General features: G+C 30.4%; 1 protein-coding gene across 5 annotated transcripts in view; it reads right to left on the bottom strand.

The window, feature by feature from the left end:
- Window positions 1-26,642, bottom strand: part of Slo2 (slowpoke 2) — a 161,378-nt gene that overhangs the window by 54,103 nt on the left and 80,633 nt on the right. The window lies entirely within an intron of this gene.

Here is a 26,642-nt window from a genome sequence, read left to right as displayed (position 1 = left end):
ATATCCTTGCTGATTGCTAATCACTATCTATGTTCATCCTCGCACATTCGTCCGTCTTCGAATTAGACTTCAGATTAGAAAACAAAACCGCAAGCGTGCAATGACCGTTGTTGTTATTGTCACTATTGCAGCAAAGTGAATAGGCCGATCTCATTAATCGGTCATTATTTTGCCTGTTCGGCCGTTCGCAGTCCTTATTTTTAGCCGCGGCAAATGCGTCGGCGTTGCCGAGAATAGCGTCGCGTGACGTCACCAGGCCGGCGTCGACAGGCGGTCTGTCGTACGCGATCGTTCCCAGTTGTTGAACTGGTTCTTTGACCCACATAACGTCACGAATGCCTGACCTAGGCTATTCGTCCTCAACGCAGAGAGCCGATGGAATGAAACGATACCAATCGAGACGAACGGGCTCGCGTTCAACTTTTTGCGCTCCCTCACCCTTGAAGAGGCAAGTGTAGACAGAAATTCATGGATGCTTGCAAATTTTTTCTCGAAATAACATGATATGTATTATATATTAAATGAGAATGATTAATCTGTAAAGCGTATGCCAAAATAATCGGTAAGAGATTTTGTAAAATCATCATATACTTTAACACGTGTCTTAATAAAAATATCACAAAATTCCAAATATATGTTTAATACACATAAGCGTATTAAAATCTTTTAATAGTGCAAAATTATTTTATTTATAATTAATCTATTTTAAAATATGTATATGACATAATATATAGATAAAGCTTGTATTACAATCGGAAAAGAATTTTAAAAAGTTTCTTGTGTTAATACTTATTAGAAACTTTTCTATAGTTATAATTATACATGCAATAGCATTAAATCGAAATTATGTATGCAATAGCGTTAGAGCAATTAATTAATGTTATTGCATTAATTATTCGCTTTAATCATTTTAATTGTAAAATTTTTCTTCATAAATGTACCGATAATTACCAATACATCTCTATAACGCTTAATTAAATTTAATTGGATTTAAGTAATTTTCAATATTTGATCGTGCTAACTATAAAATGATAATATCGATAGGCAAAGCGACGGGTTTCCTATTTTTATTGCAAAGTAAACATAAAAATGATTGAAATATCACGTTGAACTACGTACTATTTTAAAATCATTGAGTTTGATATTTAACGGGAAGTGACACGTCAATGTATTGATGATTGCATAAGTTCGTGCCCGATTTTCATAAATGGCATTAAGTTACTGCATGGCGGAGTTCTATTGTTTTTGTGTGGTAATTGTTGCTTACACCGAATAGATGACGTTGTCTTATGTCAATTTAGCGTCAGACATTGTTCAGATAAGTCCATTTGTGCATAAGAGAAATCATTAAAAATGGAGAACGAAAAGGTGCATTTGCGGCATGTAACGCTATATGAATTTCGGAAAGGCGTGAGTGTTGGGATTGTACAAAAAAATATTCAAAGCGTTTATTTGGATCGCGCTCCTGCTCTCCGAACAGTCAAAAAGTGGTTTGGCAGATTTCGAAATGGTGATTTCAACATGGAGGATCAACCCCGCTCTGGACGGCCTTCTGGCATCGATGATGACATTGTGCATGCCTTAGTGGAAAGAAACCCAAGGATTTCAACTGAGGATATTGCTGAGAGGCTGAACATCGATAATTCAACCGCTTTTCGTCATTTAAAAAAGCTTCGATACATTTCCAAGCTTGATACGCGGGTGCCGCATCTCCTGACTGTAAGGAATAGGCTGCAGGAAAACTGCAGGAGTTGCAATGGGAAATTCTACAGCACCCGCCATATTCTCCAGATATTGCGCCTTCAGATTTTGATCTGTTCCGGTTTTTGCAGAATAGTTTAAATGGCAAGAATCTCAATTCCGAGGAAGCTGTCGAAAACCACCTTACAAACTTTTTTCAAGAAAAACCAAGTTCTTTCTTCAAAAATGGAATCGACAAGCTTATAGATCGTTGGAAAACCATTGTAGAAAAGAATGGAGACTATATGATTGATTAATAAAAGTGTTATCTCTAAAATATAATCTATTAAAGTTTATATTTAACTCGGGCACGAACTTATGCAATCATCCAATATTTCAATAGTGCAGAAATTTCACGGGACATTGAATGAAACGATACGATGTTAAACAATCGTCGAATTTGGAAATGCCAATTTTTTTTTTTTTTTCCAAACTTCACAAGAGTAATCGACAATTCTGCAGACGATACAAAGCGAAATATATCAATATCACTCGAGTTACTCGTACGCGAATATTGCCGCAGTCTCTTCGTGATACGCGGTAATTTAACGCGATCGGCTGTGCAAAAGAGAAAGGCGCGTTTAGTTGGCCATGAGTAATGTCACTGACAAAATACGTGGACCGATGTTCTTGTTTCGAGGACACTCGGCCTAAGAGAATATGTTGATATTGCTATTGATTGAACCCGTCATTTTTGCAGATGAGTTCTATTTCCTTTTTCACAAACTCTCCAAATTTTTAAAGTTAACAAGAAATTTAAGATAAAGATCAAAGTACAAGTCAATCTTTACTTTCAGCAATTATGATAGTCAAGAAAAGCAAGAAAGGAGGATAAGAAAATTTTTGGGGAAACAAAAAAGGTCCCAAATCGGCTCAAAAATATCGTTTTCTCTAAAAAAAAAAAAAAAAAAGCGGAGGATCGATTTTCTTTCATATTTTAATAAAAATAGAAGAAAATATAGGAATATAAAAACACAAAAATATTTTTATTTCAATACCATCCATTAAGAAATACATCCTGAATATAGATATGATCGTGAAAAATCACGAAAAATCATATTTTTTAAACATTTGATCGCAATTTTTTTTATAAAACGCATTCATGTATCACAAAGACTTTTATACATATAGTGTATGACTATATAAGACGCAGCATAAATAAAATTGTATTTGTCATTCTTCTATTCCATCATAGTCTTGAAAATAATGATACAGATTCTTCGGATCACGCGTAAGAAATCCATAAATCGAAGTGTTAATGATCATCAATCGTTCATCGTTCAAAATTGTTTCGCGACAAATGGAAACGATGTATCGCGGAATAATTGACAGCTTCATTACGATACGTTTCTAATTACATTGCATTGAAATGTGGTTCACTACTATCGTCAACGATCATTTCCAATTGAAATTGCATTCTGGGAATTGCGAGGTGACATTTGCAAACCGCATCGAAATCTTCCCAGCGGATGCACAGTAAAACCGATGCAACTCATCTCATCAAAGCTCGAATTGATCTGCGAAGAGTAAGATATCAATCTGTTGTAAGTGCTTGGTTGCAGCATATCGTAAAGAATTTTTCATAAAATTTCGGAAATTAATTTTTATAGTGAAATTAAAAATCAAATTCATGAAAAAATGTTGTATCTTTATATAGAATTTTAGAAACACATTAATATGTGTCTGACTTAACAAATCATAAGCTCATCAGTTATATTAATATGCCAATTAGTGCCAAAAAAACCAAATAATTGTTTAAAAAAATACATTGTAAATAATTTTCTTAAAAACAATTATTTTTTTAATACTAATTGATTTGTCTCATTATTCTGTACATAGAAGTATTACGGTAAGATTATCAAAAACTAAATATTTTACGAGATATTTAATTTTTTATATCAAAATATGTCAGATTAAAATATAAAATAACTCAAAAAGTACTTAATAAAAAAATACTTTATTATAGTGTTTTGGATAGCTCTCGATGTCAGCTACAAGAATACTAAATAAAAAATGGAGGTTTCTATTTAAGATTTTAAAGTTGACCTTCACGTGACCTTCAAATGATTTTCCAAGGTCAAATCATTGTCACCGTCTTATGGCCCCCTCGAAACCAAACAACTTTTGTCTGAAACATTTTTCTCTTCCGGGCTTGGTTTTTGAGATATTTGCCTAAGGAGATTAAAATGGGACACCCTGTATATATATATATATATATATATATATATATATATATATATATATATATATATATCACTTTATATACACAACAATATCCCAATAATATATTCAACGTTATAAAGCACAAAAAAAGTTTATTTAATCCCAAAATATAATAATAAAAAAATTTGTTAATTTCTCCGACGTTAATCATGAGAAAGGATTCGAGCTGTACAATTAAAATAAGTACTGTCAGAGGCCGTTCGGATTATGTTCATAATCCTGACAATGAGATTGGTCAGAGAGATTTCTCCCCTAATGAACAAACACCAATGACAACACCACATTACTTAAATTCATTAATTTTTCATTTAGTCTTGAATTCGTAAAACGTTCTTGAAATGATTTTTATTTTAATAAGCCATTATCTTATGGATAAATTTGATAAACGCTTTATATAACTTTATTCTGTTTATTTATTTAAAATTATATGATTAAAATTATTAACATAATCATATTTTAAGTTTCTTTCTCAATCCTAATCGTTTCGCAAATCTAATCTAACTATTATTAAACACAATTATATCATATGTATATTTGTAAATTAAACTAAAGCAACGACTAAAGTATCGGATACCAAACAGAAATAAATTTTATATATATCCAATTATATTAACACGATAAAAATGAATAGAAATAGGCAATAATACTTCAATTAAATTAAATGTATAATTATCTGTTCATTGAATTATAAATTAATATGCATACATCAGCAAATCCCGCATAATCAAAGAGAAATAACCACTGTTTCAAACGGAGCAAAATATTTTCATTTTAATGAAACGGATGTCTAATATTGTCTAGATTGAGTCGTCACTGAAAAGTCAATCCGCAATAATGAGTTTGAGAAAATATCATTTCGTTTTTTATAAACCTTCCTTATCCAGCAAAGTAAACTTGCACTACTCGGTGTAAGAGTGTATATGAATTTATTATTATGCTTTTAGCGTGAATGACGACGCTATTATCTCCGATTTTAATAATTTATTGACTAAATTTCATTCGTTTAATGACAAAGAGACTATAATAAATTATATGAAAAAGCTCCGAGAAACTTCAATCGCATTGTGTATTAATCATCCTTGAGCTATTATTAGTTTCTATTTTGTATATACCAACAAAGTATTAGGGTATTTGATGTGGAAAAGCCGCGATTGCCGGTTAATTAAACTCTCGATAAGAAGTAAGAGAGGTACACAGGCAATTCCGGTTTTCCGCTTCTCAAGGTATATTAAATCTGTTTGGATATTTTCTACTAGGATCATTAAAAATCTTTACATAAATTTTCCGATCTTATCAAATTATGCTAGTATACAATTTAAATCAATTCAATGCCTATAAATTATGATTACATTGTTATAATTTATATATCCGGAATTATATAAAGTTAGCATTATTTTTGGTTCATTATAATCTGAATACGATATTAAGATTTGAAGCTTTTAGTAATTTTATCTAACAATAAGAAGCAATGTGTTTTTTTATTTCTAGACTTTAAAGTTATGATAATAATACTATTGTGAAAAAAATTGCCTGTCATTATGTATAACTTATATCGTTAATAGCCAAATTTTTTTATTTGTAGTTTAAATTATTTATTCAATCAACGAAAGAAAGAAAAACATTTTTAGAAAGGTTTTTATCTTTCCATTTTATTTTCGGCAAATGATCCTTCCAAGACACATCATTCATTTTACCTCCATTTAAAGCAATTCTCAAGGAACAGTATCATGTCTTGCTCAATGGAAGTGGATATCATAACTCCGACAATTGCCGACAGATGTTTCATGCAACATTGACACTGCGGACTAACAAATAGAAAAGTTAACGGGTAGCTCGACTCTGTAAATAGCCCTTCGAAGCACTTCTGAACTTCAACTTTCCTATACATATTGCCAGCTGACTTATTCGTAAATGCATATCGTCGGTTAAGTTCGGTAAAACTTTTATCGAAGGATTGAATAATAAAAAGCTGTAACCCTTTACAAGATATATTAATATTATCCTCACACATTGCTGTATAATCATTACTGTAATAAAGTTCTCTCTCTGTACATTTCTTGCAATGAAATTTGTATATATTAATAAAACCAAAAAAAATTGTTCTCTAACACACACAAAAATTATATATATTATTAAATTTTTTTGAGCGATAACTTCTTAAGAAAGCATTTTTCGATCCATGTTTATAGGAAATTTTTTGTTCAGAATTAAATTTCCTATAAGATCTCAAAGTCTGGCTGGAACGTTCGGGGCTACCCTGTATGTAGTTATAATGCCTATTTCTATTGTCTGTTTTTACTATTATTATATATATGCAATATTTTGCAACATCTATCAACGTTAATAAGTAACGCTATTGTGTCGGTATTAAATTATCTTTCAAATGAGATCAAAATGATTGTAGTTTGCCCCATAAGTTTTGAAATAATCCAATTAATAATCAATTTCAAATGTACCGAAAAGTGTTTTTTCGGCTTTTGACCGTTACTCCAAAACCTGTGGAAGGAACTACATGAACTTTGATCTCATTTGAAAGATAATTTAATTCTCTACAACTTTTGTTTCGGTACTTTTTGTTAAAAGACGCATACTTTCTCCGATATTTGTAAAAATGTATAAAATAACCGTGACATCTCAGAGGTTTCTGGGCGCAAATTTTTTAAGGAAGCATTTTTCGACCCGCGGTTATGAGAAACTTTTTGTTCGGTATTAAATTATCTTTCAAATGAGATCAAAATGATTGTAGTCCGCCCCATAGGTTTTGAAATAAACCAGTTAGTTAATAACCAATTTCAAATGTACCGAAAGTATTTTTTCGGCTTTTGACCGTTACTCCAAAACCTGTGGATGGAACTACATGAACTTTGATCTCATTTGAAAGATAATTTAATTCTCTACAACTTTTGTTTCGATACTTTTTGTTAAAAGACGCACATTTTCCATGATATTCGGAAAAATGTGTAAAATAATCACGATTTCAGAGGTTTTTGAGCGATAACTTCTTAAGAAAGCATTTTTCGATCCATGTTTATAGGAAATTTTTTGTTCAGAATTAAATTTCCTATAAGATCTCAAAGTCTGGCTGGAACACCCAGTTAGGGGCCACCCTGTATAGGCACAGAATTCGGCGGATCAACACACACGTGTTTGGTTCTCCGCGTTCATTCCTCTATGAATCATATAATTCAATCCAACAGATTTTTGTTTTCCGTTGCTATATCTTACCCCATATCGATTGCTTCCAGTCGCGATAATATCGATTGCACATAAACAAGCAATGTTACGCAAAGTGTTATTCGCTATATATATGTATGTGTATGTGTACATAAGTGTTGACAAAAGAACATGGAAATTTTATGTCGATGGATAAGCTGCCCTTTGTGAAATCTGCATAAAGGATAAAGAGAATACTTGTATATATATATATATGAAAATTACGTTATTCTATTTAGTGTAATCTAAATATTATAGCTTGATACAGCTTGATACACCATTAATTGTGTACAAATAAGCCACAATTAGTTAATAACTAGATCACATTCAAGCCCATTTGTTAATGGGTTGTACTGACACATGATAATTATTGCATGATAATTATTTGTTATCTGTAATTGATTAATTAATTTTTTATAAATAATATACTTTTTGAAACAAAAATTTAACTAACTTTTTTGAAAAATATGAGATTTCCTTATAATTATCTTATAATCTTAATATCTTAATGTCTCTCATTTATCATAAGTATTTTTTTTTTCTTCATATATTAAACAGCTATATATGCTAATATATCTTAATATATTTTTCTATATTTTTTTTTGTATTTTAACATTTATAATTATTATTTACATACACTACATTATATATTTTTATTATTTATAAATATTTATTAATTTTTTTATTGCGTGAAAAAAAACTGATTTACGTATCTGTCAGATAAAAATCTATAATACAAATTTATTTACTAATTTTCATCAAAAAATCATCTAATAATAAACATATCACGAAAAAAAATAACTCATATGACATTTTCAAAAATTCCGTCAGTTCGAAATAATTCATTCAAACGTAAAGAGAGATGAGCTTGGTGGTCTGAGTGAGGAGCACTCAAGCAGCTATGTTAATTTTTCAAAGCCAAAGATACGATTTCGCGACATGCTTGTTCTATAATCGAAATGCACTTTACCGATCCATATGTCTCGTTTGTCTACCATATAATTATATATCAATCTGGTTTTGCGCCGCGAATAGAACTACGACGCCGGTCGCCGTGTAAAAATATCCCATCCACAACCTTGCACTCCATTGACCGCGTTATTACCGTAATATATCATGTAACGTACGTATTTCCATATACATGAAAAGCAGCCTTAACACGTACATGTATCCTTCGGAAACTAGATAAAACAAAATATACGCGTCAGTTCGTAATATTGTAGTTCACGTACATATGAGAACTTGCACTAGATTCAAGAAACTACCTAACTATATATAAGTGTTACACTAAAAATAAAATTTTTGTTCTATCAAATAAATACATTTTTGTGAATTTTTTTCTCTTAAATAAATATAACTGCGTTTTCAAAAATTTGTTTCGCTATATTAAATAAATTATTACTTGCATGTAATAAAAATTATAATGTTTAAAGTACATTATTTAAAATTTTAATATAAATAAAATATCTGTTTGAAGATAAAAAGTTATTTTATTAAAATAAAGAAAATCTGTGTTTTTGAAACATGCAGCCAAGAATTAAAAAATGTTGTATTTTATATTGTACTATTTCAAATATATTTGCTGCTTTATTGAAATAACTAATTCCTTTGCAAGTATCTAAATAAATTTTTTTTTTTAATCAAAAAAGATTTTTTGGCGTTTAGTATATTTTTTTCAATGTACCCGCAGGGGGCGCTTGCAGATTGAAAACTTCTTTTATTCGCTTATATCTTGATTCTCAATATTTCTTGTACGCGATTAAATTGCGACAAAAATAAAAGAAAAAGAAAGAGAGAGAGAGAGAGAGAGAAAGAGAGAGAATATCAAAGAGAAGGCGAGAACAGGTAACGTAAAGAGTAGAACATATACTTCATTTTGTGAAACGTAATATAATCTATATCTATATTATTGGTTTTGATTTTACTCGGATAGAAGTTGGAAAATTATGCGAACAAAAATTGCGTAGAGGATAATATTTCTTATATTATTTACTAAACAGAAAATTAAATTGAAAAACCATATAAGTTAAAAACACGATATAGATAACCTTTTTAAAATAATGAAACATGTATGTGTATGCGTAACAGATGTGTTCGAATTTATTATAGCCTAAAGATAAATTTCCTAAATATTAAAAATCATTTATGTAGATAAAAATTAGGTAAGAATTCTCTGGATAAATATCCGCACAAGAGCAAAGAATGTTAATTCTAAAAATGTTTCTTAGAATTGAAGTACTGAAGTTACGCCAAAATTTTTACATTTTTCCAGAATGTACGATATATAGAATAATATTGAAAAGTTGCGACAAATTTAAAGATATCACGATAGATTTCATTAGATCGAACAATTTTCGTTTGTCGTGTCCGGTGATTAAAAAAAAAAAAAAATCTTACTTTTTGCTTAATCTACAAGACATTCACAGAAAAAAATCTACTCTCATTTCTTATTTTTCGTAATCCTGATAAAGGATGTTTATATGAATATAGCGATTTGCGAGATACGGAGATGGTGCCATGCGAAGTGACAAGCTCTCACTCACAAAAATAGTAAGTCCTACGTAAAACGAGATAAAAGCAGAGAATAAGCGAGAGATTGTGTATTAGTTTTACAATATTCATTTCGATACACATAGTTTAATCACGATATTACACGTATCTCTCATCGTCTTTAAATAAACACAGACCATTGCATGAAATTTCATCTTTTCTTCTCGCTCTGAATTAATTTGTTCGAGCAAATTGCTGCAGCTTCTTGTAGATATACGAGTTTCCAATTAGTCACATTAGTAATTAATCATTTGATGGAAAAGCAATAATTAAGTAATGGGCCGAATGCGTTTACTTATAGATCGCAACTTTCTCAAGTGGTTGAACTTTGCTAATTTCTGCTGGTGCTGCGGGCTCAATATAATTAATTATCAATGCCTTTTAGACGATCGCTAAACCAGACCGTTGAAGAAGACCGCTAAAAAATAAATACCGAGAAAATTGTTCTACGCAAGGGGGTAATAATGCTAGGAAAGTTTAACGAGCAAAAACGCATTGATGAAACTAACTCGCTGTATGTAATTAATTTTGAGAGTGAACAGTAAAATATTCGGTAAAAAATCTTTAACATTATACTTTATTCAAATTTACTTAATTAAAAAATATTGTTTGCCCCCTGTATGATTCATATCCTTCTATGTATTATTGATATAAATATTATATTGCTCTCTATTTCCTTTTATTGAAATTTTAAATACAATATATATATGTTAGGAGTTATTCCTAAATTAATTAAAAATAGCATTAAAACTTTTAAAAATTTATGACGATGTTTTATGTAATTCATCAAACTTCGAAATGCAGAAAAGAAAATTGCAATTGTTTTTGCATCCGTGAAACAAAATTTTCGGAAATCATAATCATTTTTAAAATTTTTTATTCTGTATAGCACAATTTGAAACAGAAACGCTGTTATAAGGTATGACTCAATAGCGTGTATAGATTTCTTTTCTGCCCGATGTATTTTCGATAGAACTAAAATACGACATAGATAGTACACGTATTACACTCTCAGAAAGGATTTCTGATAACGAGACAAAAAATATTCTTGACATATTTAATCGTATCGCAACCTTATGCGGTATAAAAATAAAACAATTTTAAAATTAAATCGATAATTCCTTTTCTTCTCTCTCGAATTAAATAAAATTGTCTTACTATCTTGAGACAAGAGTAACATATACAAATCTAAGCTTATATATTCTTGCGTTTAGAATAACTTGATGTTAGATTGCTACAAATTTTCATCTTCATCTTTGTGAGAAAATTAACGGGATTAGCACCAAGAGCATTTTATTCTAGATTTAAGAATTTTCCATTTAAGATTAAAATATTCCTTTTTCAATAATAAATATGATTGTCGCTATATCGATCCTATTTTACGATAGATTGAAGAGTAATAGCGTTAGATCCGGAAATCTTTTCTATGGGTGTACTAGCAATATTCAGCGATACTCAAATAAATGGATACGATCGTGCCGCATTCTCGCGTATATGCTTTTAACCGCGGAAATTGTCGACAGTTATCTTTCCCCGGCATTCGCGACAATTGCAAGATAACAAAGAAAAATCCCGCGTATATGATACATGCTGCATGTACGCATCTCGAGACCCCTATCGAGCTAGCCCCCCCACCTTGCAAAAATAAAAAAACAAATAGCGTACAATTATGAGCTATTTATAAGCTTTCATATCCCGCAAATAAAAAATTTTGAGCTCGTTGCACTACACAGGAATTTAATATTTATGGTGGGGGGGCTGAGTCGATATCGACCACCATAAATATTAAATTCCTGTGTAGTGCAACAGAGCTCAAAATTTTTTATTTGCGGGATATGAAAGCTTATAAATAGCTCATAATTGTACGCTATTTGTTTTTTTATTTTTGCAAGGTGGGGGGGGCTAGCTCGATAGGGGTCATCTCGAGAGCATTCACCGACATAACGCACGTAGACATAATGCACGTAATTACGTGTTAGATGACCATCTTGATAGTGGGTGATGACACACACGTGTATATAAACAATTTAAATCCCTGAGAGAGAAAGAGAGAGAAAGAAGGGTGTAAACGTGGCATAAACATCGCGATGACGCATAACGTAATAATTAAGATAATATGGTTTGCATCATGAAACACGTTGAGGGAGTGCTCTTGGGTTGACACGCTGAGCATGATACGTGAATGTTAAATTAGTTGCGAGCTAATTGTGTATATTCAAGAGAATTCTGGCAACAAAACCAGCAGACTTCATAAAGCGACAAAGTACTTTCTTTCTTATTCTGTTGCGTGTTCATAAAAAAAGTTATTGGGATTTGATTTATACCGGAATAAAATTTTAAAAACTTTTTTATTTAATTAAAATTTCTTTTCAAAAATACACCGATAACACTACGAAATGTAAATATCTTGTAAGAAAGAGTACACTTTCCCTTTCCGCTTATAATTATATAATTGTCCAATTTTGAATAAGATTTCTCTAATATAATGATAATTCCTGATATCTTATAAAAAATTATAATTATCTCATTAAGAGATACTGATGCAAAACGTATGCGAAGTTAGATTAGAAAATTATGTATATATTTAATAGAGAGCAATGCTTTCAGGTTTCTCCATCTGTATTTCTCAGACATTAGTCAAATGCATGTAATTAACGAAATAAAATTTTGATTTTAACACTGTCGTATAAATATTCTACGTAATAGTACGTGCGTTACGCACATTGAACAAAATTAACAGTGATTCCCTCCAGAAAGTAATCTGAAATATCCAGCACAATCGTTTTAAAAGTGTTAACATTTTAAAATATAAAGTCTCGACATTAAATCTAATCTATTTCTCTCTTTTTATATCAAGCTTTTTCATTTCTAAAAAGAAGATGCAAAATATTGATCAATATAAAATTAGTATGCATTAATAAAATTAGTTTTTGATATAACGATCAGCAATTTTTTTTCCTCGTGTTAGTTCTTGACGAATTTCTTGTGATGATATCGCGGGTATGTATTAGGTGTACAACTTTGCTTCCGCCGTTTTTTTTTACGAAATTCGAGACTTTATTGTAAAAAACTGGTTATACATTTATGATTCAAAGTATTGTCCACTCCCAATGATCGTGCCAATTCTTTTTGACTTTGACTCGAGTCTTCATTAAGTAATGCCTCCAATTCTGCATCTTCGAAAATCTTCTCTCTTCCACCGCTATGCCGGTCTTCGACGTGAAAATCAGCGTTCTTGAAGCGTCGAAACCACTCACGACACGTTCTTTCGCTAATAGCGGCTTCGCCATAAGTATTTGAGAGCATTCGATGAGCCTCAGCCGCAGATTTCTTCATATTGAAGCAGAAAATTAAAACCTCCCGCAAATGACGAGAATTTGGCTCGTAAACTGACATTTTCAATCGAGAATAACTTTATGATGCGGACACAAATCGACTAATGTTTCTATGGGGTTATGTCGACAGATGCCCAAGTTTATCGCATGACGTCTATGATCTATTTATTTCGACCACTACTTACCGCTAAAGCCATCTATAGGAAAACGGCGGAAGCAAAGCTGTACACCTAATTCTACACATTTATCATCAACGTTTGCTAACGAAATATTCTTCGGGCTACTATTCGTAGTGAAACGAATCGCAGAATTTTGGTTTATGAGAAAAAGAAATTTATGAAACATTCGTATTCACGGTGATATATGTAAAGATCAATGTATCGAGAAGGTAACATTTTTTGTTCGCGAAAAAGGGTATGTGATACTATGATACCGATGCGGAATAATTTTTTTGTTTGTTAATTATATGTATATTATTTGACGCTAAATAAAAATAATTCACGATTTATCTTTGTCTAAAAATCGTACAGTGATTGATGAAACACAAACGCGATAATACAAATAAAATAACTATCCTTTTTGAAGAGAATGTTTTCCCATTCATTGATGCAAAATGTCTTCATGTTAGTTAAAACATCTGTCATTTATACATCATATAATATACACCTTTTGCTTATTTTAAAGATATATTTTTAAGACATAATTATAAAGAAGAAATAAAATATTATATCGTAATAAAATATCAATTATTGTAGTGTTAAATATAAATTGCGAGAAATACGAACCTTATATTTTTTAATGTGCGCCAGTTTTTTACCGTTTATTTTTATGAACACCTTGAGCTTCTGGTTATTGCAAATTTTTAATAATTCTTAATATAAAAGTTTCTACATTAAAGGCTTACCAAAGTTTTATCGTTTGCTATATATAACAAGAATTACGATGTGTTTCATAGAGTCGCTGATGAAAATGCAAAATCAACTTTCTGGGCGTGGAGGTGTCTCATGCAATTTATTATGACGGCAACGACGGATTCTCGAGACACAATACGGAACTTCGCGGCAGGGTGTATCAAGCTATAAAGTTGTAAACGCGGTCAGATCGAAATGAACGATCATGGGGGAAGGTGCGACATGACAATGCCTTCCTCGAGGTCGACAATATTGATTCGTAAACCACCGACGTTGTACTACGTTCGTATCTAAAGCGGATACAACGTAGACACATCGATAAATCGCGGATTCCCAACTTTTCGCCTGATTCTCATGTAATATAAGATGTGCATGAATTCAAGATAGATTCTGTTTAAAGGATCCTTCTATCGATATGTCACAGGTAAGCTATGATACTGATATATAATCTTTGTACAGGGTGTGGCGCGGGAACTTTCTTATTTTAAAAAATCATAAAATAAAAAGTATTAGAGATATCATTTTAATTCTTTTTTTTTACATAGAGGTACATTTAAAGTTTTTTTTTCAATTACTTCTTGAAAATGACATCTTGAAGGTGGCCTCCGTTCTGGTCAATACATTGGGAGAGTCGAAATCGGAAGTTTTGGTCCACTTTGTCCAGCATGTCTGCGTCGATGTTGGCGATAGCAGCACGAATATTGTTCTTCAGCTCATCCAGGGTTTTTGGACGATTGGACTTCCCCGAACGTCTTATCTCTTTGAGGGATGATCTTGAGTGGCCAGCACGCTCGTCGGATTTAGAACCCTGTGATTATTTTTTATGGGGATATCTTAAATCCTTGGTGTATACCAATCGTCCAAAAACCCTGGATGAGCTGAAGAACAATATTCGTGCTGCTATCGCCAACATCGACGCAGACATGCTGGACAAAGTCAACCAAAACATCCGATTTCGACTCTCCCAATGTATTGACCAGAACGGAGGCCACCTTCAAGATGTCATTTTCAAGAAGTAATTAAAAAAAAAAAAAAAACTTTGAATGTACCTCTATGTAAAAAAAAAGAATTAAAATGATATCTCTAATACTTTTTGTTTTATGATTTTTTTAAATAAGAAAGTTCCCGCGCCGCACCCAGTACATCAGCATAAAGAAAGATTTTATAACTATATAAATAGAACGTTGATAAACTTAATGAAAAATTTCAAGAAAATTATGACTGATGCTAGAAAAAAAGATTTATTCTTGCACATAACGTTATATATACAGGGTGTCCCATTTTAATCTCCTCAGGAAAATATCTCAAAAACCAAGCCCGGAAGAGAAAAATGTTTCGGACAAAAGTTGTTTGGTTTCGAGGGGGCCATAAGATGGTACCATTGGTTTGACCTTGGAAAATCATTTGAAGGTCATGTGAAGGTCAACTTTAAAATCTTAAACGGAAACCCCCATTTTTTATTTAGTATTCTTGTAGCTGACACCGAGAGCTTTCGAAAACACTATAATAAAGTATTTTTTTATTAAGTACTTTTTGAGTTATTTTATATTTTAATCTGACATATTTTGATATAAAAAATTAAATATCTCGTAAAATATTTAGTTTTTGATAATCTTACCGTAATACTTTTATGTACAGAATAATAAGACAAATTAATTAGTGCCAAAAAAAACAAATAATTGTTTAAAAAAATACATTGTAAATAATTTTCTTAAAAACAATTTTTTTTATACTAATTGATTTGTCTCATTATTCTGTACATAGAAGTATTACGGTAAGATTATCGAAAACTAAATATTTTACGAGATATTTAATTTTTTATATCAAAATATGTCAGATTAAAATATAAAATAACTCAAAAAGTACTTAATAAAAAAATACTTTATTATAGTGTTTTGGAAAGCTCTCGAGGCAAGCTACAAGAATACTAAATAAAAAATGGGGGTTTCCATTTAAGATTTTAAAGTTGACCTTCAAATGATTTTCCAAGGTCAAATAATTGTCACCATCTTATGGCCCTCTCGAAACCAAACAACTTTTGTCCGAAACATTTTTCTCTTCCGGGCTTGATTTTTGAGATATTTGCCTGAGGAGATTAAAATGGGACACCCTGTATATGTAATTTTTATTAAATTTGCGATTCAATTAGTTTTTGAAGTTGCAAAACTATCTTGAATTTAAGAGTATAAAAATATAAAAACAGATATTTTTCTAAGTCATGATTACTTTTCTCCTAGCAAAATACTAATATAATTTCATCAGATTCTTGCAAATATTAACATGATAAATATTCCAAGTCAAAAGTGAAAAAGTTCACTCACATTATATGATGGTGTAGGCGTCACGTGTTACACAGAATATCGAGAAATTGAACAAAAGCTCAAATTGGATTTTTCTTTTTTTTTTTCGTACAAATTCGCGTATACGAGGACTTGTATAACTAAGTCGCGTCCATTAAGTATGTGATGCGATTGCCGCTTCTCGCCATGGCAACTTGACAAATTGGCTTTCATAGTGTAAGCCTTCTCGCTCCACGTAGCTGGGATTCCGTGATGTAAATGGCCAGGAGTTCGTGAACATGGGAAAAAGAAGTGAGTTGAGGTGGTCTCGGTAATTGAGCGAAGGGATTCGAACGTCACGCGTCACTCGCACGCCTAGGGCTGAAAGAAGGAACTTCCAATCCAGCCATCATATCAAAAAGGTTATTCGATCGCTCGTAAATCGGTCGGGACTGTTCTCTCGCTCCTCTCGCCCTTTTATCGGTTATGTGACAAATAACGTGCGAGCGAAGAAATTTCCGCGTATATTGCCAATTAATCAAATTATTTCTGACAGTATTCTGTAATTAAACATTATTACTGTCGGTTAAAATCTATCGTATATCTTAAGAAAAATCTATTGCAATTGTTTGTTTGTATGATTACTAATTTTGTGTTAGATAAATAAATTTCAAGAATATAAATTAAAAATAACATTTAGCTTCATATGCACAGAAGACTATTAATCCACGATAAAATCACGATATAATTGTTATCGATGAAATTCAAAAATCACGCGAAGGCGCCTCTATTCTGTGTCTACAGTAGTCGCAGTAGTTTGAACATCTTTTTGGTCAGACGGCCGAGTGTATGATCCGCCAAAACCTATTTCCCATAGGTGCTGTGATTCGATTCAGTACTGCTATGCGAGTTACGACTACTTTTCTCCCTGGTGCGACTTTTTTCTTCGCTGTCGCGTCACGTTTTTTTCCTTCTTTTCTTTTATCTTAAGCATAGCCGTGAAGTCCTACAACCCTCTCGAGATTTGTTCCAGGAAGACAAGAGGAGAGAGGATGACTCGGAGGGAAAACGAAATATAACTGGAGAACTAGGAGAGTGTCAGGGAGCATAAAAGTTTTCGATTAGTCTTCCGCACGGGCTCGAAACGACTCTCATGCACAATAAGAAACCTGTATAATAAGCATTCAGTGAATGCGCATGTGACGTTATCTCCGTGCTTTGCTCTTTTTTTTTTTTTCTTTTACCGTACACAATGCAGCAAATACATCATATCCGGAAAATAAGATAGAATTTTGTCATGGAACTTTTCCCTCTTTCCTTCATATTTCAAAATTATTTAGTTTCGTTCGTTATTAATTTCTTCTATCGCAGATCGTTGCGCATTTCAGATGTAAATAAAAGATTTTGTATAAAAACACTTGAATTTTTTTTTTTGAATGCATAAATATGACCCGATATAATATAATAATTAATAAATAAATTTAACACTCTAAATAATTTTCCGGACATATGTATGTAAAATCAAGTTGTTAATGAAGCAATTCATGTCAATTACGAAAACAATTTTTTTATTAAATAATTTTTCTTAAGTAATTCCATGAAATACATTAAAATATTGTATAACAAATAAAGTGTTAGCATTTCATAATGCGTCTGTTCTCATCCGCGAATTTTCTACTCATTGAGCGAAAAAAAAAAAAAAAAAAAAACTAGAACATATCAAAAACTTTCCTACATATTTTCTCACATGCAATGATACAGATATATAGAGTGTCAATTTCAAAACATTTAGCCGGGATATCTCGGGAATTAATAAAGATATCAAAACAAGGTTTCGGAAGAATATAGGATAGCAAAGGGGACATCGAATCGCAGTGTAACTGTCAAGGGATGAGTAATCCCCAAACAACCCTCTTGAAAATAGTAAGATTTACGAAAAGTTTTTTATATATGAAATTATTATATAGTAAAAATATTTCAAAATTTGTAAAAATTATCCATATTATTATTAATTCCATAAAATACAACTGCAAAGGCGAATATTATCTGTAATAAATTTTACTATTCTTTAATAGTAGCTCCAAAATAATTGAAGACTCTCTTTCCTTGTCTCGTTTGATTTGATTCAATTTCTGTATCTTATTGACTAACCGAAGCCATCAATACGCCGTGATGACAATAACAAATAGTACACTACACACACACACACACACAAAGTCGGTCCTTTTTCCATTACTCATTAATGTCATTCCGATAAATGAGATGACACAGCAAAGTTTGATATTATTTTTATTTACTATACAGGGTGGTCCTCGTAACGGTCGCCACGATTTTTAAGGCACTTACAATAATCTGACATAAAAAAGTTTCAAACAAAAGTTGTGTGGATTCAAGGGGGCCATAAGATAGTGACAATTATTTGACCTTGGAAAATCATTTGAAGGTCATGTGAAGGTCAACTTTAAAATCCTTAATGGAAACCCTCATTTTTTATTTAGCATTCTTGTAGCTGACATCGAGAGCTTTCCAAAACACTATAATAAAGTATTTTTTTATTAAGTACTTTTTGAGTTATTTTATATTTTAATCTGACATATTTTGATATAAAAAATAAAATATTCAGTTTTCGATAATTTTACCGTAATACTTCTATGTACAGAATAATAAGACAAATTAATTAGTGTCAAAAAAAAACAAATAATTGTTTAAAAAAATACATTGTAAATAATTTTCTTAAAAACAATTTTTTTTTATACCATATTTTATACAATATTTTTTATACCATTTTTTTATACCACTCTGTATATAATATTAGTTTGACATGACATCATTAACGTCATAAGCGTACCTCGTATTGATGAAAAATACGTAAAAGGAGAAAAAACGAAAAACAGATACAACAAATGAAATTAAAAAAATATCACACAATTTAACGATAAATTATTTACAATTTTATTAAGTTTATTATAATATGTGTTGAATTTTTGTATCAATAACGTTTTTTTAATATTCAATATTCAATTCATGATTAAGACATGACTTTGATTGTTCGCGTATGTACAGAAGTTTGTAAAAAATGTCATATTATAGATAATTTCAATTCATCGTTGAATGAAATTACTGGCATTTGCAAAATTTACTAAAAAGCTTCTGGGAAATTTTCTATAAGAATCTTACATTAAAATCCTTTCGAAAATTGCTTCTCTTTATCTTCTCCCAGGCAACAATTTTAAATAATCTCTTTTTAAAAATAGTGCTGCCGATCTCAAAAGATAATGAAGTGACGCGTTCGTACCCCCTGCATGTTTGTGCGCTCGAAGATGTTGTCGACGATGAACGAAAGAGCATTGAATTTCATTGAGTTTACCGAAGTGCCGAGGGCGACGGCGTTGTAACAAGTTTTCGAAGGAAACAATGTTTTCCCACGAGGTCGCTCACTTTAAAACGCCATAAAGCAGAAAATAGTTCACGTCATATTACTATGTCGTGATATTATGCTACGGTAAATAATATGAGGAACGTAGAATCTTGTCAAGATAAATTTACAGTAATACTTTGTGCCCGGCATAATGCATAAAATATAGTCTTACTTTAATAATGCTATATATAAATTTTGTTTGTCACAAAACAGCACGTACGCATTAAATATATACTGTGATATAACTCAAATTATATAATTCTCCATTTCGATCAGCGAAAATTATGCACGTTATACTTATTTGTTATTCTAATTATTGATAGCGTTTTGATTGATGCTGCATTCGGTATAATTTAGAGAGACAATAAATACATAATAATATGATATATTTATAATATATCAATATTGCCACGCTAAAATAATTAATTTATGTTATTGTTAAAGGTACAATTTTATAAATAGATACATAACGTTTCCCTTTCTTGTATTAAATATAATTAACATAGTGGCGTATATCTGTCTTTTAATATAAAATTAATATAAAAAATAATATATATTTATATAAAAATTTATGTAATAATATTATAATGTATTTTAGAGAATTATTAAATATCATACATTTTAGAGTATAATGTCACGTATTGTAGAAATCTTTTATCAGATTTCTCCGTCTATAAAATTTGATATTTTTTAATCAAATTTATGAAAATCATATATAAATATTTAAATATTAAAATACTGATTTAGTGTTAGTGGATTTAATTGACCGTCAAGTTTTTTTAATAAGCCTTTGATAAGCCTATCGTATAAACATTATAAACGAAAGGTGCTCGTATATTTTTTTCCTTTTTTAATAAAGCACACGATTTATAAATACGAACGCGAAAATATATTTTAGTCATTTGAAATTTCTTCTGAAAGAAAAATGTATTGTCTCAACAATAAATTGATGAATAATGATCGAGGAGAAGATGGAAAATTCTTTAGAAAGCAAATGGAATAAAATAGATATATTCTATCTGTCTAGCACGTATTTAAATCGTACTTTCGAAAATGCGATCGATAATCTATTTATCTGGCCTATCCTTCATGCATCAATAATTTTCTTATGTGCTGGCAACAAGCAGATATATTCGTTCTTTCGCTAAATTCATTACCAAGTTTCCCGGATTCCTTCATACTCATTGGAGATGAAAATTATTGTCAGACATGCAAGCCATTCAATTACATTTCTACTTTTGCCTTTTTATTTTTTCTATCGAGATAATACTTTGCAAATTCGTGCAAATTGAAAACACGAAAAGTAACTAGATATTACATTATATACATATATATATATATATATATATATATATATATATATATATATATTTATTATTTTAATACATTTTAATTTATTCCTTTGACACTATTTGATTTCAGATCAATAACAATAAATATTTCAAAAACTATTTGATTCGCTTATTTTTAAATTTCTTAGCAGCTTTTTTATTACATGCTAATATCAAGCAAATAATATTCAGTCAAAGCATATAATAAATTATTAATTTAAAAGAAATAATTTTGCAGCTGCTCTTGCATTGAAATTCTATAACTTTTTTCCTAAAAGGCAATTGTCCAATTAAAATAATCAATGTGCCTTAAGCGGAACAACGTAGTAAAAATAAATCAACGTTCTTGCGTTTTCTATATAGATATAAAACGTACACAAACCTCTCGAAATGAGATCTTTTTGCGATTAGAGCAAAGTACAAAGCAAATTCTATTATAAACGTTCAAGAATAATTCTTAGAGCCTATTACTGATATTAAAGATAACAAGCGGAAATTAAATTCGATTTTAATATAATTACACATTTTGATAAAACTGTAAGATACGCTGAATATAAAAATTGAATATGTAACTATCCGTTTGTAGATTGTATTGCTTTGTAATGGATTAAATTTGCAAAAGTTCAATTAATAATTCGTGCTATATTGCAAGCGTTTATTTAAGTTGTACTCAAACCACTCAAATTTAAAAGACGAGGTAATAAATACAGCGTATTTTAATTTGTTCCATTGCCATGATTGTAGTAAGTTTATAAACTTATCTTGTAATATTTCCATTCTTGATTAATGTGGAAAAAATTAGGATATTTCATAATGAAAGAGCTTTTTGAGATTTTTTCTTTTTACAACATTTTTTGAAATAATAATAATCATTATTAACAATTCCCTAGTTATAAGTTATCTAAAAACATGTAAATTAAAAGAAAAGTATTATTGCATTAAAATTAATAGCTTTAATTATCTATTGAATCTAATTTAGAATAAATAATTAATAACATATTACAATATGAAAAAGTATAACTAAATTTTTGATGTCTAAGAAGTCCAATAAATTCGTATTAATTCGAAGGAAAGAGAGAAGAGAAGGGAGAAGAAAAAAAAAACCCTTAAATTCATCAACATTTTGCGTTCCTTATAGGAATGTATACTACATTAAACTACATTAATAAAATCATTGCTATTTTTAAAATCAATAAAAATTTTAGTTAACTTTGAATTTATTTTTACGATCTATCTACATTTTACATCTATATTTTGAAAGCATTTCACATACATAACTAAACCCTTCAAGTGTATATGTATTGCAGTTTAAATGCGGAGGATATATCGTACAATTATTTGATATTTCACTCGTATAATTTCTATAAATTTAATTAAAAATGTTTTATTTTATTTTGACGGCAGTAACATTAGCGCTTCTCTGTGCTTGATGCTTATTATCTGCAAATGATTCGTTACAGCAGAATACATTGTCATTGACACTGAACGCCGGACAGATGGCATAATGATGGATATGCGACTAATTTATGTAATTTGCTGTTGTCCAAAGGTATAAGCCAAAACTTGTCACAATAACAAGTATGTAAGCGTATCGCGTAATGGATTGTACTACGCATCTATTATAATTTATTATACAAATTTAAAAAGCGAGAATAGTGGCATGATTGAAAAGTTTACCGTGTTTACATTCTCCATCTTGTGCTCGGCTATAAGATAAATATAATTTTATATGTTATGATTTTTAATTCTATTTATTTATTAAAATTTTTCTATATCGCAATATTTTTGCAGTTCGCAAAATTTATCCAAGCTATATTATCTGCTATATTTATTTCACAAATCCATAATATATATTTATGTATTGTTACAGATCTATATACTTTTATGTAAGCTACATATTTAGTTATGTAATTTTTTATATTACATTGATTTGTTTATTACTTAACATTTTGTAATTCATTGTTTTTAATACATCAACTGATAAACAAAAGTTTTGGTGTTATAAATTACGCCAAGCGTTTCCTGAAGCAATAAATTAAATGTTGACAATTGCAGAAAATTTAAAATATCGTTATAAGCCAATATAAATATAAGATAACCAAATTATAAATTTGCTTTTACTCCTGAACAATTACGCTCTGTGCTTCAAATGTTTGCTAAAGATTAATTAAATCAACAATAATAAAGCTAACAATAATAATAGCTCCATGCGAAATTGGATTAAAGTGAAAATCCTCTAGGAAATAACAATATTGTATATTGGCCTGAAGATAAATAGTTTCTTGGAAATCGGAGAATTAAGTCAACGCAATAAATCAAAATGATTTGAGATCAGTTGAAGAAATTTTTAATTCAAGAATTTATTTATTCTTAACGCTATCCGATGAATATTCTCTTGCACAATTATTCTACTTTATTCTTAGATACTTTTTAATCAGTTTAAAATGAAGGAAAATTAGTTTATATTGTCATCCTCCTTCAGCAGATTTTTAGTTTTGATGTAAAATATCCTACTAGACAAAACATCAAAAGTTTAGTTCGATATAATCTTATGTAAAATTATGTAGATCTCACAGATTCTGAAATCGATTTTTTTTGGAGTAAATCCGTTTGTGTGTTTCCAACCGGTTATACAAAAGAACTGTACTTTTTTTTTTTTTATTATTATTAAAGACAAATAAATTCTTAACGAAAAACCTAACAGAACTTAAACTACATTTCTCCCCCCTCCCCCCTCCCACCCTCCATTTCCATAAAAAAATTATAGTCTCTTATATATTTATATCACTTCTATTTTCAAAATATTGAAATGTATAATTCTAAATGTATACAAGATGAAATCTTATAATATAAATATCTATGTCTAAATCCGTAAAATAAAATACATCGTAATCATTTTATTGAAATATATATTGTTTTAGGTTCCGTACTTGTTGATTGACCGAGTATTCCATAGAAGAGAGCTCGCGATAGTTGTAGGACATAGTGTTCCACGCAAGGGACTCGGGCTAAGATCTCGTCCGCGAGAAATCCCGGTATGTTCGCGACGTATATATCCGTCGAGGGAATTAATTGCAGCTCGTCTCCCGAGAGATGCTGTCGCTTTTACGATCAATTTGCCGTCCGGGTTTGGCAGCGAATTTTGAACTCGACAGTGACTGCCGCTCGACCGTGTTTCATTAACAGGACAAGAAGCGGGATTCCTGACGGGTCGCGTCGGATTTCCGGTGAGATGACGGTGGCAACAACTGTTTGCGGGAACAAGGGGCATTTCGATTACCACGAACAGTCCTCTCTGGTGTCCGTAGAAGGACCATGTGTCAACTATACGTCAGCACAAATTCGGATAATCGCAGGCACATACCACATTAATCGAAACAATCGCGTCATTACGTCACTAAATGATGTTATTCAGAAATAATATATATATAATTTTTGTATAACCTAGATTATTTTGATTATAGCGCTATTGAATAATTAAGGGGCCTCTTCTGTAACCTTTGACGATGTCGTTAGATATCATTGTAACTGTTTTCCGATACGTTTCGACTACGCAATGACACCATATCGTTAAAAATTACAGAATAGGATTCTATTAGAGTAGTTTAGCTTTTATATTATTTATATTAATATGTGAGAGTTACCTATATTTACTTTCAATTAGATATTCTTTAATCAATTTGTGGTGTATATTTTATAAGAAATATCGCCAAAGAGACTCATATATTAAATTTAATTAAATCAGAAATAAAATTAAATGTGTTAAGTAAGTTTTTCAAGAAGCTGCAATATATAAATATTAAAAATAATAACTATAATATATATTAATATAATATATACTAATATAGTAAACAAATATACTTACTGTTACGATTATTAGTATTAATTATGAAACTCTAGAATTTTATAGTCCAAGAAATAACGCGCGCACATATGCAATTACATAAATAAAATAAAATAATTTTAAATTTCTTACAATATTTGAAACAAAAGAATTAATAATAGCAGCATGTTTACATCGAAAATTTAAGTTAAACTGGTTAACCGGAGAAAAAAGAAAACGTGCTGAAAATTACTTGGAGGATTTATTGGGAATCCGATCAACTGAAAATTCTTCAAAAGCTGGAAAATCTGACGATCGCGATGATTTTTTCATTTTTGAGCAAAAAACGGTGCAAAATGAATCTGAACAAGAAGAATTGCAACGGTTTTTAAAATCAAATAATTGTAATATAGAAATGTTAAACGACTATCCAAAACTTAAAAAACTTTTTATTAAATATAATACAGCTCTACCAAGCGGTGCATCTGTAGAAAGAATGTTTAGCATCGGTGGCTCTGTATTAACACCACAAAGAGGGCATTTAAATGATGATACTATGGAGCAACAAATTTTATTAAAAATTAATAAAGAATTTCGATAAAATTTAATCATTTATTTTGTAATAAACCTTGAATGAAATCTTGCTTACAATTTTTTAAAAGTTTTTCTTATGCAAAATAATTTATTAGTTTGTATTGTAAAAAAGTAACGGAAATTGTAACGACTCGTTACTTTTTAGTAACTGTAACGGTAACGAGTTACTTTTATAAAGTAACTTTCCCAACCCTGATTATATATTGTAAGATAATAGAACTCATGACTATCTATATCTATATATATCTTATATAAAAATCTTGAACGATAGAAAATCGTAATCTTCACGGTATTTTATCGGATAGAGATCTTACACGCGAAAGCTAATGTAAGCACAAAAAGTAACAAGTAACAGTGTAAATATATGCAAGATTTTCTATAACAAAGGTATCAAACATTCTAATTATTCTAATAATTCTAATTATTTACTTATATAGTTTATTTCACTGTAATTCTACATATTTTATTTTATTGATCCCACTGCCTATGATTCCGCAATTTGCTGATTAAATATCTTACAAAAAGAGATTGACATAACAGTTTATCGGAAGAATGATATTTTACCCACTAAAAGAAATCTCATATTAAATAAGATCTATCAAGCAAGCAGTGATACGAACAAGAAATAAATAACCTCGAATGCTCCCTTAGAAAAGCAAGTATTGTAACATGAGAATCTTTTATTAATTCCGAAAGCTTTATGTTGCTATAACATTTTACTTTACCGTATAAATGCTCTACAGTATAATTCAAAGAAAAATAAATCGAAACAGCACTTGCGCTATTTCGTTGGAAAAATTTCCGTGTCGGATAATATCACGCACGCGAGCAGTGGCACGTGAGCAGAAAAAGCAGCGATAGTGAGTTAAGAAAATTGTAACGGTACAGGGCACACTTTTGGAATTGGTAAACATTACTCAAACTAAATGCGATAGAATCGTGAAAAAAGAGAGAGAACGATTTATATACATATTATAAAAATCTGAAGCCTTTATCTGTCACTTGCGAAAAATCACTTCTGCTTGTTATTCTTTATGTTTATGCAATCACTGAAGATGCATGGAGGAAAAACAGTAAGTGAAACATACACGTTGTGTCAACAGAATTTGTCCAAAAGAAAGTTAATGACGAAAGATAGATGAGGCAACGGATTGTACAATTGTTCGTTACGCGGCTAAAATGAAGCTGAAAAATAAGAAGAAAGTCAATAGCAAGAGATGAAAGA

Source organism: Polyergus mexicanus, unplaced genomic scaffold (genome assembly GCF_030449975.1).
Source record: "Polyergus mexicanus isolate NDT 795.1 unplaced genomic scaffold, iyPolMexi1.0 SCAF_19, whole genome shotgun sequence".
Taxonomy (NCBI): Eukaryota; Metazoa; Arthropoda; class Insecta; order Hymenoptera; family Formicidae; genus Polyergus; species Polyergus mexicanus.
The sequence above is the reverse complement of the archived record's forward strand: the minus strand, read 5'-3'. Positions and strand labels throughout refer to the sequence as shown.